Genomic DNA, 17,267 nt, shown 5'->3' with positions numbered 1-17,267 from the left:
ATGTATAGTTTCTCCTTAAAATGATAAAAACCTTTCCCAAATCCCTGAATCTCTGGGCATTAATGACCAAACAAGATTGTATGTAGTTGCTAGGTTTTTCCTTTATAACCAGACATATAGACTTATATGATATGTGACAGGAGACCCATAAATAGCATCAGTAAACACTGCTTTGGCGGGGGGCATGTATTTGTTTTTTCCTAGTAGCCAGAAGGGCCATCTTTCTGTTCCATCTTTTCTCTTATTCTTCCTAAAAGAGTAAGGAATAAGTGGGTCAGGTAGCAAGCACCTCACTTTTCACATTATCCCTGCACTGTCTCTCCAGCCTACCAGAGCCCCAGAGGCTAGAGTATGGGAGACTGGGAGCTCACATCCAGAGATCAGACACAGTTAGTTGCTCCCAACTTTCATTTCCTTCCCACATGGTATTGTATGATAAAATCTCTTCAGTGACGCTCTTACCAAAAATATCCAAGACAAGTTCAAAAAGATCAAGAAGAGAATCTATTTGACCACTTTTCTATGACAATACTCTTAGGGCAGAATCAAGGGATCCAAGAGATTACATTCTCATGTGGTTAATTTATCATCTTCACAAAATCTTTATGAAAATCATCAAAATGTCAATGATGTCTGGTGAAAATGTGAAAAGGAAGTAGGCAAGCTTTCATAAATGATTTTTGACATATCATATCTTTACACTCAGACAATTGACATCAAGGTGCAAAAAACACCAGATGCTTCTGTATTTATTGTTTATATACTACAGAACAAAACAAAACATCTCATGTGGTAGAGCAAACCGCAACCTTAAAAGCTCTCTTACAAAAAACTCTAATGCATTATGTGAAGATAATACAAAATGCTTTGAGATATATATATATATATATATATATATATATATATACAGACATAAATCTCTTTTCTTTCAAAAATAAAACCCTCTTCTCACAAACCTGCAACTTACAGTTTTCTAGAAATTCCTTGGCAAAGGTAAAATGACTTTTACCATGGGCACAGAAGAAAGATTTGAACATATATCTTCCTGAGTTTGAAGCTATTTGTCTTTCTACCATTCCAAGGTATTTTTGATAAGTATAATCATTGAAATAACTCCTTAATGACCTTCACATTATTTATGTTAATTAAAACATAAGGTATTCATTTTAGAGTTGGAAGGAGCCTTGAATGCCATCAAGCCTAATCTCCTAATTGTGAAACTGAGGCCAAGAATTGTTATGTGACATGTGTGAGTCACATAAAAAGGATAGTACAAACTCTTTGTAGGTTTTCATTACCATCATAGCTGATGCTTAACTTAGAGTACAAATAGACTTATCCTTACAGAAGATGTAATACTTCATATTATCCTAAATAATATATGTAAAAAAATTGACAGTACAAATACAAGATCAGGCACATACACATAAATCTCTGAATAATTTAGCAGACTTCAAGCTTATTTCATTTGTGATGTGGAAAGTTAAAAGCTAATTGGATTTTAGGGAACATAAACAAAATGTAGTATGTAAATATCTACAAATTGTGTGTGTGTGTGTATCAGACTCAGAGAGGATCTCACACACATTATTATCCTGGATTCATGATATTCTATAGGTTAAAATGCTCTCAAAAACATAGTTCAGGGGCAGAGCAAAGATGCCAGAGAAAAGTCAGGGATTTGCCTCAGCTCTCCCCTCAACCCCCCCCAAACACCTTTAAATAATGCCCCCAAATATATACTAGAGTGGCAGAACCAAATAAAAATAGATGGGGTGAAACAATTTTCTAGCCCAAGACAACTTAGAACGTCAGCAGGAAAGGTCTGTTGCGTGGGTTGAGAGTAGAAGTCAGCCAAGTGCAGAAGGTGCCAGGGCAGACCAAATCCTAGCAAACCAGAAGCAGGCCTTGGGGGCCACTGAATCAGTGGTATTTTCCAGACCTTTCAGACAACAGATAGCAAGTGAGTTGAACAACTGGTCAGAAGGAGATTACAGGGGCCCCTTTGCCAACACCAGGGGCAGAACTGTTATACTGATCACACTGGGATCTGGGTCCCAGTCCAGGACCTCAGTCCCAGAGTTAGGAGGAGCACTAATACACTAGAACTTGAGGTCACAAGGGAGAAAGGACCCTAGTCACAGTTCCATGGTGAAAAAGAGTGCTTGTGGTTACTCATAGACCACTGCACAGTACACAAGAGTAGGTAACACATCTCTTCCTAGATGATATCACCTTGGAAGAATCAAAAATTTATAGGTTCTCAGAATTACCTCAGAAAAGAGCTGCACAAAACAACCTGAAGATTGGGATGGTACCCTACCACTCTGAAAGCAGAGCCCCCCTTTAGCATAGAGGTAAAAATCAAGAAATAAGCTGAAAAATGAACAAACGGCAGAAAAATTCTGACTATATAAAGTTACTATGGTAAAAAAAGATAATCAGAACACAAACTCAGAATAAGACAACAAAGTCAAAACATCTATATCCAAAAACTCAAAGAAAACTAAATTGGCTCCAGGATACAGAAGAGCTGAAAAATAATTTTAATGATTAAGTAAGAGATGTAGAGGAAAAATTGGGGAAAGAAATGAGAGTGATTCAAAAAAAGATTCAATAGCTTTGTAAAGGAGGCATCAAAAATTGCTGAAGAAAATAACACCTTTAAAAAGAGAATAGGTCAAATGGTAAAAGAGGCTCAAAAAATCCAAATGAAGAGAAGAATGCCTTGAAAAACAGAATTGGCCAGATTAAAAAAGATATATAAAAATACACTGAAGAAAAGAACCCCTTAAAAAGTGGAACTGGCCAAATAGAAAAAGAGACACAAAAGTCACAGAAGAAAATACTGCCTTAAAAACTAGAATTGCACAAGTGGAAGCTAATGACTTTGTGAAGCATCAAGAAACAATAAAACAAAGTCAAAAGAATGAAAAATTAGAAGAAAATATAAAATATCTCATTGGGAAAACAACTGACCTAGAAAATAGATCTAGGAGAGATAATATAAGAATTGTTGGAGTACCTAAAATCATGATCAAAAAAGGAGCCTAGACATCATTTTTAAGAAATTATCAAGGAAAGCTGCTCTAATATTCTATAACCAGTGGGTAAAATAGAAATTGAAAGAATCTACTGATCATATCTTAAAATAGATCCCTAAATGAAAACTCCAAAGAATATTATATTCAAGTTACAGAGCTCCCAGATCAAGGAGAAAATATTGTAAGAGGTCAAAAAGAAACAATTCAAATATAAAGCCAAAGTCCGTATAGCACAAAATTTAGCAAGTTCTATATTAAAGGATCAGAAGACTAGGCATATGATGTCACATAGGGCAAAAGAGCTAGGATTACAACCAAGAATCACCTATACAGAAAAACTATGTATAATCCTTCAGGGAGAAAAATGGATATTCAAGGAAATTGAGGACTTTCAAGCATTCCTGATGAAAAGACCAGAACTGAATAGAAAATTTGACTTTCAAATACAAGATTCAAAAGAAGCATAAAAAAGGTAAACAGGGAAGAGAAATCATAAGGGATTCAATAAGGTTAAACTGTTTATATTCTTATGTGGGAAAATGATACTAGTAACTCCTAAAAACTTCCTTATTATTAGGGTAGTTACATAGACAGAGGGCATAGGTGTGACTTGAATGTTATTGATAGGATGATTATATTAAAAAAATGAAAATGAGGGGTGAAAAAGGAATGTTCCATGATAAGGGAAAAGAGAGAGGTATAATAGGATAAATTATCTGAAACAAAAGAGCCAGTAAAGTACCATATATTCTGGCTCCAGGAAGCTTTCCTGGACCCTCTTTCCACCATTATGAGTTAACTCTCCTCAAGTAACCTTGTATTTGTTTATCTGAATACTTGTTTTATCCCCACAAGAGAATGAAAGCTCCTTGAGGGGAAGAACTGCTTTACTGTTATCCTTGCAATGCATATTGTAGGCAGTTTGTTAAAATAAAATGAATAGTTAGGACAGAGAACTTAGCTTGCATGATTTCAAAGAATTTTATATGTCTGAAAGAGGAATGTAGGATTCATGTAAAAGGTGTCACTTGACTGAGTCTTGAAGGAAACTTAGGAGGGTGGGAGGTAAATGTTTGGAGAGAGAGTATGAAGGATAGACATTACAAATGAACAAAGGTAGAAGACAGAGTCCCATGTGTTCAAAATACAGATGAGGAATAGACTGGAAAGGTAGGAAGAGAAAAGGATGTAAAGAAGTTTAAATTTTCTAATTGCTACTGATGATATTGTAGTTAGCAGAAAAAAATTCTGAAACAGCAGAGAATTTCTAATATCTCTGAATTAGAATTTTGAAATGAGTTTATCCTTTCAAGGTACTGTTATTGAATTGATGATATTTTAAACTGAGCATCTGTCTTTTGTCTATCACTTCAATATTTTTTTTGTCAATTTGTGTATTCTATCAGCTGACACAGATTGTAACCTCCCCATTTCTTTGTGAGTTGCTTGGATGAAGGGGGATAGAGTGAGGGAAGATGGAGGAGGAACTTAACACTTAATGAGCTTTAAAACACTGTTGATAACTTCATTTAAGTTTTTCAAGGCAGGTCCTCAGATAAAAAGCATACTATCCATTGCCAGGTCCTTACTTTAGTCCTTTTTAGCAACATAGGATCTGTAAGAACATAGCTTTCAAGAATCCAGCATTACCTTGATGAACAATGAGGCACCAACTTCATTCTTTTGTGGAAGAGAGGAATGCTCATCATGTCCAAAATATCAGTGCATAATTATTTCCCCTTAAAATTGGTAGAGATATCTAGGTCAAGACATTAAAATGAATAAATAAAATATCTTATTAAATAAGCTTTGATTTAATATATTTAGGTCATATGTTCATCAAACAAGGATTAGCTTGATCTTCCTGTTCTATATCTATCACATACATACATTGTTAATACTACAAGATGTTCTTTGACCCAGTTATCCAGTTACTTGACCTATGATGACACTGGAGTTAAGTAGTATCTTGGATAGAGTACTGGAATTAGAATCAGGAATACCTGAGTTCATATCCCTCCAAATTACTTACTAGTTGTGAAGCTATGGACAAGTCCCTGAATTGCTCCAAGTATCAATTTCCTTATGTGTATAATGGGGATAATAATAGTACCTATTTCACAGTGTTGTTGTGAAGATTGTATCAGATAACATATGTGACTCCTTTGCAATCCTTAAACTATAATAAAAATTCAGGCTATTATGATATTGCCCATAAAACACAAGAACAGAAATAAAATATTCATAGTAGTACTTTTGAGGGAAGCAAAAAAAAATAGTGCCCATCAAGTGGGTAGTGTTAGAATAATAAATCATGGCATATGACAAATACAACAAAAATTTAAAAGCATGACAAGTAATAAATTATCAAATGTTTGAGTGAATCAATTAATAAACATTTTAGGTACCTACTATGTGGAAAGAACTATGATAGAGGGCATACAAGAACAAAGAATGAAACAATACCTACTCCCAATGAGCTTACATTCTAATGGGGGATAAAACAAGTGCATGTAAAAATACAGTATACATATGAAACTAGTAAATGCAACTATATGTGAATTAGTTAAATATAAGGTAGTTTACAAAGGAAGGCACATCAATTAGTGGATTGGGAAAAGCTTCATGCAAAAGATGGTGCTTGAGCTGTATCTTGAGGGAAGAGAGGAACTCAGCAAGGCAGAGGTAAGGAGGGAATGAATTCCAGACAGAGACACAGGTAGAAGATGGAGTGTTATGTGTGAGAAGGCCAGTTGGTCTGGGTCTCATTGTGTGAAAGTAGTTGTGAAGCCCAATTGGAGGCAGCTAGGTTCCACAGTGGACAGAGTGCTAGACTTGGAGTCAAGATGAGGGGTTCAAATCCTGCCTCAGACACATACTGTGTGACTCTGGACAAGCCAGCTTTCTTCTCTTTGCTTCAATTTCCTCAACTACAAAACGGGGATGATAATAGCACTTACTTACCAGGGTTATTGTGAGGATAAAATGAGATAATATTCATAAAGTGTTTAGCAAGAGCCTTGCACATAGGCTTTATATATAGATATTATATATAATATTAGATATATATACATAGATGTTATAGAAATGCTTATTCCTTCCCTCCAAGTGAGATTGGAAAGATAAGTTGGGACCAGGTTTTCTAGGTTGTTAAGAGAGCAGAACAAAGAAAAAATATATACATGGACTAAAGTAATGCAAAACAAAGCCAAGATTGAGTAATAACCAACCATAGCATCATAGGGAAAAGGAAACGTACCTTCCTCCTTTAATTAGAGAACTGCAGGCCAGTTATAGTCACTGATTCAGTTACTCTTCACAGTTTTTCTTATTTACAAGGTGAGCCCATTGGGTACGAGTATTTCTGGAAATGGCTATGTGGTAAAAAAAAAATAAAAAGGATCTATAAATTATTATTTTTAAAAAGCAAAACCAAGTAATCCTAACACTTTTCTATTGGAGGGAGTAAGTAAAAATAATCAGGACATAACCATAGAATACTGCAAAGACCAAGAAGGATATCTAGGTGTTCTCTGACTTTAGGTCAGAGGTAGGAAACCTCCAGCTCTATTTAATCCTTGACTTCATTTCAACTAGGTGATATCCTAAATGGTGGGATCTCTTTGCTCTGGGTAGTTTTTGTTTTGTGAGGTGGAGTGGGGGGAGAGGTAGGTGGGGTAGACCTAAGAAAGAATTTCATGTGAAAGTTCATGTCCCTTTTCCAGTACTTTACTCCCCTCATGGTACCTTTGCTTCAAAGGTATTGTAAGTATGATATAATATAATATAAAATACTTGTAAGTATTTTAACAAACAGCCCTCCAGAAAAAGGGTCCCAGACCCACATTTAAGTTTTATTTAAATTATTAAAATTTTCTTCATTACTTTCTTAGGTCTGAACAATAAACAAAACCGTGGGCAGAGTCAAGATTGCAGAGTAGAAACAGGACATCCATGTGTAAAGGGGACTCTGAACAAAATTTGGAGCTACAGAACCCACAAAATGACACAGAGAAGATAACCTTCCTTTGAGGACAGCCTGGCAGACCACAAGGAATTGGCAGCACAGCGCTCTGTGAGCCAAGCCTAGCTCATGCTGCCAACTGGAAGGACCCCAGATCACCTACAGCTGTGGCGATCCAGAATTATCAACACATAGATGCTAAGGACAAAGGGAGAGGTCAGTGTAGTGTGGACTTTGGGACCCAGTTGTTGGGAGTGTATTGGCTTTTGCCCTCAGGGCGAGAAGCTGCTGAGGGTTGGCTCAGCCACCCTCATGTGGCAGCTTCAGCTCCTGCCCTGAAGAGTGTAGGGGGACCAAGCACCCAGTCTGAGGGGTAATCGCTCTTGCTTTAACCTGCTTGGATCTGGATTGCAGTTTAGGGCGGAGGTCCTGGGGTGTGTGACCAGCTTGCCAGAGCATGTGGAGGCTTCAGAGAGGGCACCCAACTAAAAGCTCTGGCCGTTGAGAAAGCCCCAGAGTTTGGTAAAAAGCTCCCCTGTTTGGAAGCAGAGTCCTACTGTGGCAAAAAGCCCAAAAGTCAAATAATTGAGTGGCAACATGACCAGGCAAAGGAAGCAAAGCAAATAGAAGAATCCAACATTAGACTCCTATTTTGGGGACAAAAAGGAGCAAAGCATGGAACGGGAGGAAGACAGTGAAGTCAGAACTCCTGCACCAAAAGCTTCAAAGGAAAATACCAGCTGGTTACCATCCATAGAGGACCTTACAAAGCAGATAAGAGAAATGGAGGAAAAATTGGGAAAAGAAATTACAATGCAAGAAAATTATGAAATGGCAGTCAACACAGCCTGACTGAGGAAAATAACAACTTAAAAATAGACTAACTCAAATGGCAAAAGAGGCTACAAAAGGTAATGAGGAGAATGCCTTCAAAAGCTGAATTTGCCAGATGGAAAAATAATCTCAAAAGCTCACTGAAGATAATCATTTTGTCAGAATTAGATTGGAGCAAATGGAAACTAATGACTTTAGAAGAAATCAAGATGCTTTTAAACAGATCCAAACAAATGAAAGAATAGAAGGCAAAGTGAAATATCTCATTGGAAAAACCACTGACCTGGAAAAGAGATACAGGAGAGATAACTTAAAAATTATTGGACTCCCTGAAAGCCATAATCAAAGAAAGAACCTAGAAATCATCCTCCAAGAAATTCTCAAAGAAAACTGTCCTGATGTTTTAGAACCAGAGGGCAAAATAGAGGTTGAAAGAATTCACCAATCACCTTTTGAAAAAGATCCCAAAAAGAAAACTCCTAGGAATATTGTAGCCAGGTTCCAAAATTCCCAGATCAAGAAGAGAATATTACAAGCAGCCAGGAAGAAAAAAATTGAATATTGTGGAAACACAATCAGGATAACTCAGGATCTGGCAGCTTCTACATTGAGGGATCAAATGGCTTGGAATATGATATTCTGGAGGGAAAGGAGCTGGGATTAAAACAAAGAATCACCTACCCAGCAAAACTGAGTATCATGTTTGAGGGGAATATATGGTCATTCAGTGGAATAGAGGACTTTCAAGGATTCTTGATGAAAAAAACAGAGTTGAATAGAAAATTTGACATACAGATATAAGAAGCAAGAGAAGCATGAGATGGTAAACAGGGAAAAGAAATCATTAGGATCTTGTCAAAGTTGAACTATTAACATTCCTACGTGGAAAAATGATAATTGTAAATGATGAAACTTTTCTCAGTATGAAAATAGTTGAAAGGAATAGAAATATATATATATATATATATGTCAGAGGGTATACAGGTATATGAATACATATGTGAATGTGTGTATATATGTATACAGGTATACATAGATAGAGGGCACAGGACCAATTTAATAGGAAGGGATGATACTTAAAAGTTGAAATTAAGAGGGGAGAGAGCAATATAATGAGAGGAGATGGGGAGAGATAGAATGGCGTAAACTGTCTCATATAGAAGAGGCAAGGGAAAATGGTTACAATGGAGGGGAAGAATAGGAAGGCAAAAGAGAATGGCTCAACCTTATTCTCATTGAATTTGGCTCAGGGAGGGAATGAAATACACACTAAACATGGTATCTCACCCTACAGGAGAGTAGGGGGGAAGGGAATGAAAGGGGGGATGAAGGAAGGGAGGACAGGATGGGGGGAGAGAAGTTGGAAACACCCACTTTTGAAAAGGGACGGGATCAAAGTAGAGAATAGAACAAGTGGGAGGTGGGAGAGGAGGGAAGGAAATATAGTCAGTTTTTTACAATATATCTACTATGTTAATGTTTTGCATTAGCTACACATGTACAACCTATACTGAACTGCTTATCTTCCCAGTAAGGGTGGGTGACAAGAGAGGAAGGGAATGGACTTGGAATTCAAAGTTTTAAAATCAAATGTTTAAATATACATATATATATATATATATATACACACATACATGTATATATATACACTATTATTAATACTATTTTACATGTAATTGGGAAATAAGATATACAGGTATTGGGGCATAGAGATCCACCGTGCCCTACTGGAAAAGTCAGAGGGGGTATGGGAGAAGATATGGGAGAGAGCAGATTGGAGGAGGGGATATCCAGTGGGAGTGCTATTTTGGGGCAGTGGGTAGGGGAAAAACGGGGAGAAAATTTGTAATTCAAAATCTGGCGGAAATGAATGATGTAAATCAGAAGTTTATAAATCATTTGAAAAATGGAAACAAAACAAAACAAAAAGACAATAAACAAAACAATAAACCAAGCCCTGTTTTGTATAATTTGAGGGGCAAATGCTCAAAGAGATCATATAACTATATAAGTATATTCCTTAAACCCAAATCACTTTGCCTGTCATTGACTAGCCAACTGCAGGTCCCAAAATAAGACCCACTTGGTCATTGTTTGGGCCCTAATTCTCTCAGAGTGAATGTATATATCAATTGTTTCTGTTTTGGCCAGAAACCCAAGGGTCTTTCCCCTACCAGCTAGTTTTTTTTCTTTTCCTAAGTAAAAAGTTCATTCTCTGCCTCATTTCTTAGCTAGCCACAATCACTGAATGGGCTGTGCCTCAGTCAAACTGAGAATTGTTAAAAATCTTGGCTTAAAAAGTCACGGTCTCCCACTGCATCCTGGGCCATCTTCAGTTGTTTTGATCTATGTCTTGCCACTGCACCCAGATGACTTTAGAAGAGAAGGTGAATCTGGTGACTTTGCATAGTCCTCCCTCATTTTAATCTAATTCACTGCATCTCCCCGTTGTCATGGACCTCTTCAAGAATGAAGGACATGGAGTGGTGGGTAGAGGAAAGACAAGGAGAAAATTTGTAACTAAAAATCTTGTGGAAATGAATGATGTAAACTAAAAATAAATATAAAATTTAATTTAAAAAAAGGATGAAGGACAAACAACAACAATCACTACTAAGTCTGTATCCCAAAGAGATTCAAAAAAACACACAAAAAGGAAAAGGACCCATATGTACAAACATATTTACAACAGCTCTTCTTGTGGTGGCAAAGGATTGTAAATAGAGGGCATGCACATCAAATGAGGAATGGCTAAACAAGTTTTGGTATATGATTGTGATGGAATACTATTGTGTTATCAGAAACAATGAGTAGGATGCTTTCCGAAAAAACCTTGGAAAGTCTTACATGAACTGATGCAAAGTGAATTGAGCAGAACCAAGATAACACTGTGCGTAGTAAAAGCAATATTGTCTGAAGATGAATTGTGAATGGCTTAGCTATTCTTAGCAATACAAAGATCCAAGACAATTTTAAAGGATTTATAATGAAAATTCCTATCTACCTCTAGATAAAGAAGTGATGGAGTCTGAATGTAGATCAAAGTATGCTATTTTTAAATATTTTCTTTATATTTGTGTGTATTTTTTAGGGAGAGACCTATGTTTGCTTTCACAGCTTGGCTAATATAGAAATATGTTTTGCATGACTGTATATATAGATAGCCTTTATTAAATTTCTTGCTTTCTCAATCAGGGGGAAGTGAGAGAGGGAGGGAGAGAATTTAGAACTCAAAATTGTAAAAGAAAAATATGAATGTTAAAACTGTTTTATATGTAATTGGAAAAAATAAAATTAAAGTATAAAGACAACAAAGAAAGAAAATGAAGCACCTGACTTCTGTTAATAGATGCAATTCCTTCAACCATAAATGTTTAATGGATGTCTTTCCCCTTTGAGAATCTTCAAAGGCTCCTTATTTCTTATACTACATAATTCAAAATGTTATTGATCTTTCATTCAAGTCCCACCACAACTTGATGCCTTTGTGACCTTTTCCACCATTGATTTATAATGTAATGAAAAGAACATTGTTTTTGATCATCAGAAAACCTGGGTTCTAGTCCTGACTGTGTCTAACTAGCTGTGTTCCTTGTTGTGTAACTCACATAAACTCTATGGAATGGTTTCATCAACTATAAAATAAAGAATTCTGTGTAGTTGGAGTGTAACATCCATTCTTGCTAAACAAAATTTTATAAGGCTCTGGTAAACTATTTCCATCTATGAAACCTCTGATCCAGCCTACCTATTCTGTGTATTATCCTTGGATAAAGTTTATTACTATTTTTGTTTAGAGGCAGAAAAGTGATACAGTGAGTATAGTGCAGGGCCTGAAGTCAGGAAAAATTGAATTTGCATCCAATATCAGGAACATAAAAGCTGTGTGGCCCTGAGCAAGTCACTTAATCTTTATCTGTCTCAATTTCCTAATGCAAAATGGGTATAATAACAGCACTTACCTCCTGGGATTATTGTGAGGATTAAATGAAATTACATTTGTAAGGCACTTTGTAAACCTTAAAGCCTGCTGGCTTTTATTATTATCTATTTGTGCCAAACAGGCTTTCTGGCTATTTATCATGGACCACACTGCCTTTCTCATCTTCGTGCTTTTACAAAGGTAGTCCAAAATGCCTATTAAAGCACTGATTTCCTTGGATTCTTAGAATCCCTTAGTTCTGTCAAGGACTACATTCTACATAAGGTCTTCCTCATCTTCTGAGTTCCTAGTGCTCCACTAACCTCTCCAAATTCTTCACAATGCATGTATATATACATAGACACAAGTACACACAAACATGTATGTATATATGTATGTATATGCATGCATATGGGGTAGCTAGGTGACATGACACAGTGAATTGGACTTGGAGTCAAGAAGATTCATCTTCATGAGTTCAAATCCAACCTCAGCCACTTACTAGCTGTGTGGGCAAATCCCTTAACCCTGTTTGCCTCAGTTCCTTCATCTATAAAAATGAACTAGAGAAATGGCAAACCACCCCCAGTATCCTTGCCAAGAAAACCCCAAAATGAATTCATGAAGAGTCAAATGCAATTGAAATGACAAACAATAACATACATTCACATACATACACAAACACACATCTATATATCTATTTACTTATGTAAGTATAAAATACTTACTTGTGTTGTTTCTTTCTCCAGATAGAACACAATTTGCTTGAAGGCAGAGACTTTCATGTTGTTTGTATTTCCCAGCCATTTAACATAGTTCTAAACACATAGTAGGTGTTTAATCAATGTTTGCTGATTGATTAATTGATTGATTTCCCTCCACACATATATCTTCAAATATCTTTACCTCTTCTCCACCCTAAAACATGTCAGAGTTCTGTTTCTTTTTAAGACTCAGCCCTGCATTGTCCCCCTCCTCCAAGCACCTCTGGCCTCATTCCTTCTTCTTAGCTCCTCATTACTACCTTAACTTGCTCTATTCTTTATTTCATTAAAAAGGAAGTTCCTTGAAAGCAAGGACTCTTTTTAGTTGTATTTGTATTCCCAAAACATAGCACTCTTCCTGGAACATAGCACTATATATATAGCATATATATATATATATATATATATGTATATATGCAAAAATTCTTCAAAACAAGACTACAAAACTATTCACTAAGGACAATGTTTAAAAAATGGGATCACTTAACATGTGCATATACATGTGTTCTTTGGATTTTTCCTTAGTATTTTTCTTTTATGATAAAATCATTGAGAACTTTTTAAATCATATTTTTCTTCTCATTTTGCAGAATTCATGTTTTATGTTGTATGTGCCATTAGCACATCCAGGATGGCCTGTTAACACGGGTTCTTTGATCTGCTTTTCTAAAGGAAAGACAGTTTTAAAAGGGTTAAAGATCTTACCTTAATTAGCAGACAGATAAGTATAGATAAGTATAAAGAAGTGAGTATCCAAGAAAGAATCCAATAGACAGGGTTCCAACTGACTAAACAGATTAATACAACCACCTACATACACCACCAGACTGGGAGACCACCAGCATTCATGTAGTCATGGGGCTCTGGCTCTTAATAAACCGCTACTCAGAGTCCTGTCCAGGGAATCAAAAAGTCCTTCTCATGAGCAAGCCCCCAAAGCAAAATACCAACCTCCTAGTACATATAGTTTTCAACTAATAGCCAGAAGGCACCACAACCCTCATGACTCAGTACCAAAAGGTGTGATAGCCATCCTATAAGCAAGCCTCCTTGTAAGCAAGCCTCCCCCTAAGCAAGTTCTTCCTTATGCAAATTTCTCCCACAATGGGCGCTATGTGACTCAGGATGTATCACAGTTGTGAAAGCAGCAAGACATCCATGACTGAAATATCTTTATACCTTTAAATCTAGGAATATGATTCCTGTTCCAAGGAAGAGGGAACACGTGGTAACATAGGCCTATTAATGGACAGGGAAGATATCATATTCCATTAATATTACATATATATATATGTATATATATTGCTCTCTTTTCCCTATCATGGTCATAGCACAATTTTAAATTCAAATTTTCTGTCTCCCTTCCCTTGCCCCACCTTCCTACTCTCCACCCCTGCATTTTTCAACCTGTGTTGGACCTGGAGTCAGAAAGACCTGAATATAGATTCAGTCCTAGACACTTTGTGTGGCACTGGGCAAGTCACTTAACCATTTTTGTCTGAGGTTCCTCATCTGTGGTAGGAGGATAATAATAAAACTTACCCATTGGGATTGTCATGAGGATAAAAGGAGATAATATCTGTGAAGTGTTTTGCAAACCTCACAGAGGTATATACATGCTAGTTGCTGTGAGCTCATTAGAAGCTAAGTATAGATTATCTAGATTTTTTTGTTCTTGTTCCCATATAGCCCAGCCAATGAGAAAACTGATTTTTGGTGCCAGTACTCATATTCAAGACTGCTTTGATACATACTTAAAACACAGATATATGCCTGCTTGACTGGAAGCAACAATAAAGAAAATGTTAAGGTCTTGATGTCTTTGCTTTTGAAAAGTGATATGTCACCTTCAGATTAATCAACCTCAACTGCTGTCTCAATGTCACAGCTATTTTTGGATGACTCATCATTCTCCTCCCTCTTGTACATTGCTTCCATGCTTCTGCTTTTCTCTCTTTATGGCTCTTTTCCTTCTCTTTAAAGAAAAGAACCCACTGATTCACAAGTCTATGTATATACTGAATCATAGAACTTTAGAAATAGGAGAGAAATTAGAGACCTTCTTGTCCAACTCCTACATTTTACAGATGAAGTATTGAGGTTCGGCAAGGCTGTGATTTGCCCTTCAGTTAATTCTGCTAGTTAGCAGAAGAAATGAAAATGAAAATTGATTCCAATTATGCTCCCTTGAAATTTTTTCTGTGAGTGATTAGAAAACAAAAACAAACATTGATTAAGTGCATATTCTTTGCTAGGTACTATGCTAAGTATTTTACATATATCTCATTTGATCCTCACAACAATCCTGGGAGATAGGTGCTATGATTATCCTCATTTGACAGTTAAGGAAACTGAGATAGAAAGAAGTCAAAGAACTCTTCCCAAGTCACACAGCTAATAAGCATCTGAGAAAACCTGAATCATATTTTCTCTTTGGAGAGGCAAATAAAAGAGATTGCAATCTTCATTTCTGGGGGAAGTATCAACATGGCATCAGAGATGCAAGGAAGAATAAAATTATGTCAGCCTACTCCCATTTAAATAGACTATGTAACTCCATTTTTGGCCCTAACCACAGAGGCAGTAAGTTGAAAGCCTTGAAGTAAGTGGAATCGACTTGTTAGCTGGACAGTTTACCCAGCAGTACCAAGTTCCACGGTCAGCTTCTGACTTTAAACAGGAAAGGACTTATGGGAAGAGGAGAAGGCGGGCATTAGGAGGTTCAGTGGCTACTGGGAAAAAACATCTGAATGGTACAGCAAGGTGGCTCAGTGAATAGAGCACCAGCCCTAGATTCAGGAGGACCTGAATTCAAATCCAGCTTCAGACACTTAACACAAAAAACTAGCCATGTATGTGACCTTGGGCAAGTCACTTAACCCCAACTGCCCTCCAAAAAAACAAAAAAAAAAAGAAAAAAAACATCAGAACTTCCAGAGATGGCTCTAAGATGAGGAGAGTAATGGCCCAAGTCAGGGAACAACAAAGATGTTCTATAGATATTGATCTATAGGATTCTATGAGTCTGCAGTACTGACCAAAAAGAGTCACTTTTCTTCTTACTGAAAATCATAGGGACATTTGGCATTGGCGATGTCCCAACACAGAGACCACTTTGAAAGAAGAACATTTTTCTCCTCACTCTCTTACCTTTGCATATATAGGACAAAGGTCATCATGAAGCTGTGGCCAATCTTCTTTGGTACAGGATCACTACCCTGTTCACCCACTACCACATCTAAGGTTGTAGAGGATTAAGGGGGCCAACCAGGAAATCCTGGATGGGAACATCCTTTAGCTAGGAGCCAGATGGAAAGTCCCATGGGCTTGTCCCTGGTACATCTGCATTTTTCAGGCCATTTGTATGGCACTGTTTCCCTTCTCATGCAGTTTCTCTTTCCATCTCCTATGTTCAGAATAGACTTTCCTTAAAATTATTCTTAACCTGCTGCTATAATCTCCATCTTTTAAAAACCCTTCTTTCCTACAAGAACCAATTCAGGTACTATTTCATTTATTAAGACATTTATGATGCCTTTCCCACTTCTCCTCCTTTAGATTTAATTGAACTTTCCTCAAAATTTCTTATATCATTTAGTCCAAATTTCTCTTTTGCACTTAGCTCCTTGAATCATATTTATTCATGTAGTCTTTTCTTTCATGGCCCCCTCAACATATGTCATTAGATTACAAGGTCATTCAGAGCAAAGTTACATTCTATACCCACGTATATGTGTATGTAACAAATGCATGTGGATGATGTAGATGAAAATATATGCACATCATATGTGTACCATAATATGTACGTGTCTATAACATATAATATGCACACATGATACATGTATTTGTGTATATATGTGCGTATATATTATATATTGTCATGTATTATAAGATAGTATATATTTAATATATGAACACAGATCTCTACAGCTTAGTCACCTCTAAGACTTGATTATATTTTTGTCAAATGTTTGTAACTTTATTGTTGAATTTTATCTGTTCAATGTATTTATTCTCTGTGGAGTGTGTGAGGTAGAATGCTTTGTAAAGGCTTTTTTTGCTTGCTCATTTAATCAAGATATCTTGAGTACTTGCTATGAAGGAAGAAGGCCCTGTGGAGTATAAAAACACTGTCAGTTAATTTAGCTTGTAATTCTTTCTCTGGGTGTATACATGAATTTTTATGGGCTTTAGGATAAAAGTTTCATATTGAATTGGGTTGGAAGTTACAAGGGAAGACTAGGCTTTTTTTTAACCTTTTTAAGCATTACTCTATCATCTTGAATAGGCTTTGGAAGACTTCTTTGATATTCATATGATAAATTCATAGGAAGATAATTAATAAAAGGACAAAGGCTCAGTGGCAAAAATGAACAAAATTCATGTAGAAGTTCAGTAAGAAGATTTACCTGGAGTATGAAGACTGTGGTTAAGAATTTGAAAGAAGTATGGTATAAAATGACATTAATACTCAACATGGAGAGAGAAGCCCTTGTTTTTAGGTTCTTTTCTCTGCTCAGTTTCTCAGTTTTCTTGTCTGTAACAAAAAGGAGCTGGACTTGATAGATTCCACGTACCTTCTTGTTCAAAATCCTAATGGTCTATGTTCTGTGTTTGTGCAAAGGGTTCCCTTCAGGAAAGAATCTTTTTGGGAACACCCCTGACCAGGTGGGGACACGGATCCTGAAAGAGGCCAACCCATTTTTAAACAAAGATAAAACTATTATTTTCTATTTTTG

The 17,267-nt window shown here is 36.5% G+C and overlaps 1 protein-coding gene across 1 annotated transcript in view; it reads right to left on the bottom strand.

Annotated features, from left to right (window-relative positions):
• Positions 1 to 17,267, bottom strand: part of LOC138175880 (guanine nucleotide-binding protein G(t) subunit alpha-3) — a 125,278-nt gene that overhangs the window by 100,840 nt on the left and 7,171 nt on the right. Inside the window, exon 2 of the mRNA XM_069106523.1 lies at positions 6,304 to 6,418. The gene's annotated coding sequence lies outside the window, so the exon portion shown is untranslated. The remainder of the gene's footprint in view (positions 1 to 6,303; positions 6,419 to 17,267) is intronic.

Source organism: Petaurus breviceps, unplaced genomic scaffold (assembly GCF_028583685.1).
Source record: "Petaurus breviceps papuanus isolate PSGF00001 unplaced genomic scaffold, PetGlider_PUasm1.0 79, whole genome shotgun sequence".
NCBI lineage: Eukaryota > Metazoa > Chordata > Mammalia > Diprotodontia > Petauridae > Petaurus > Petaurus breviceps.
This window is presented reverse-complemented; position numbering and strand designations above follow the sequence as displayed.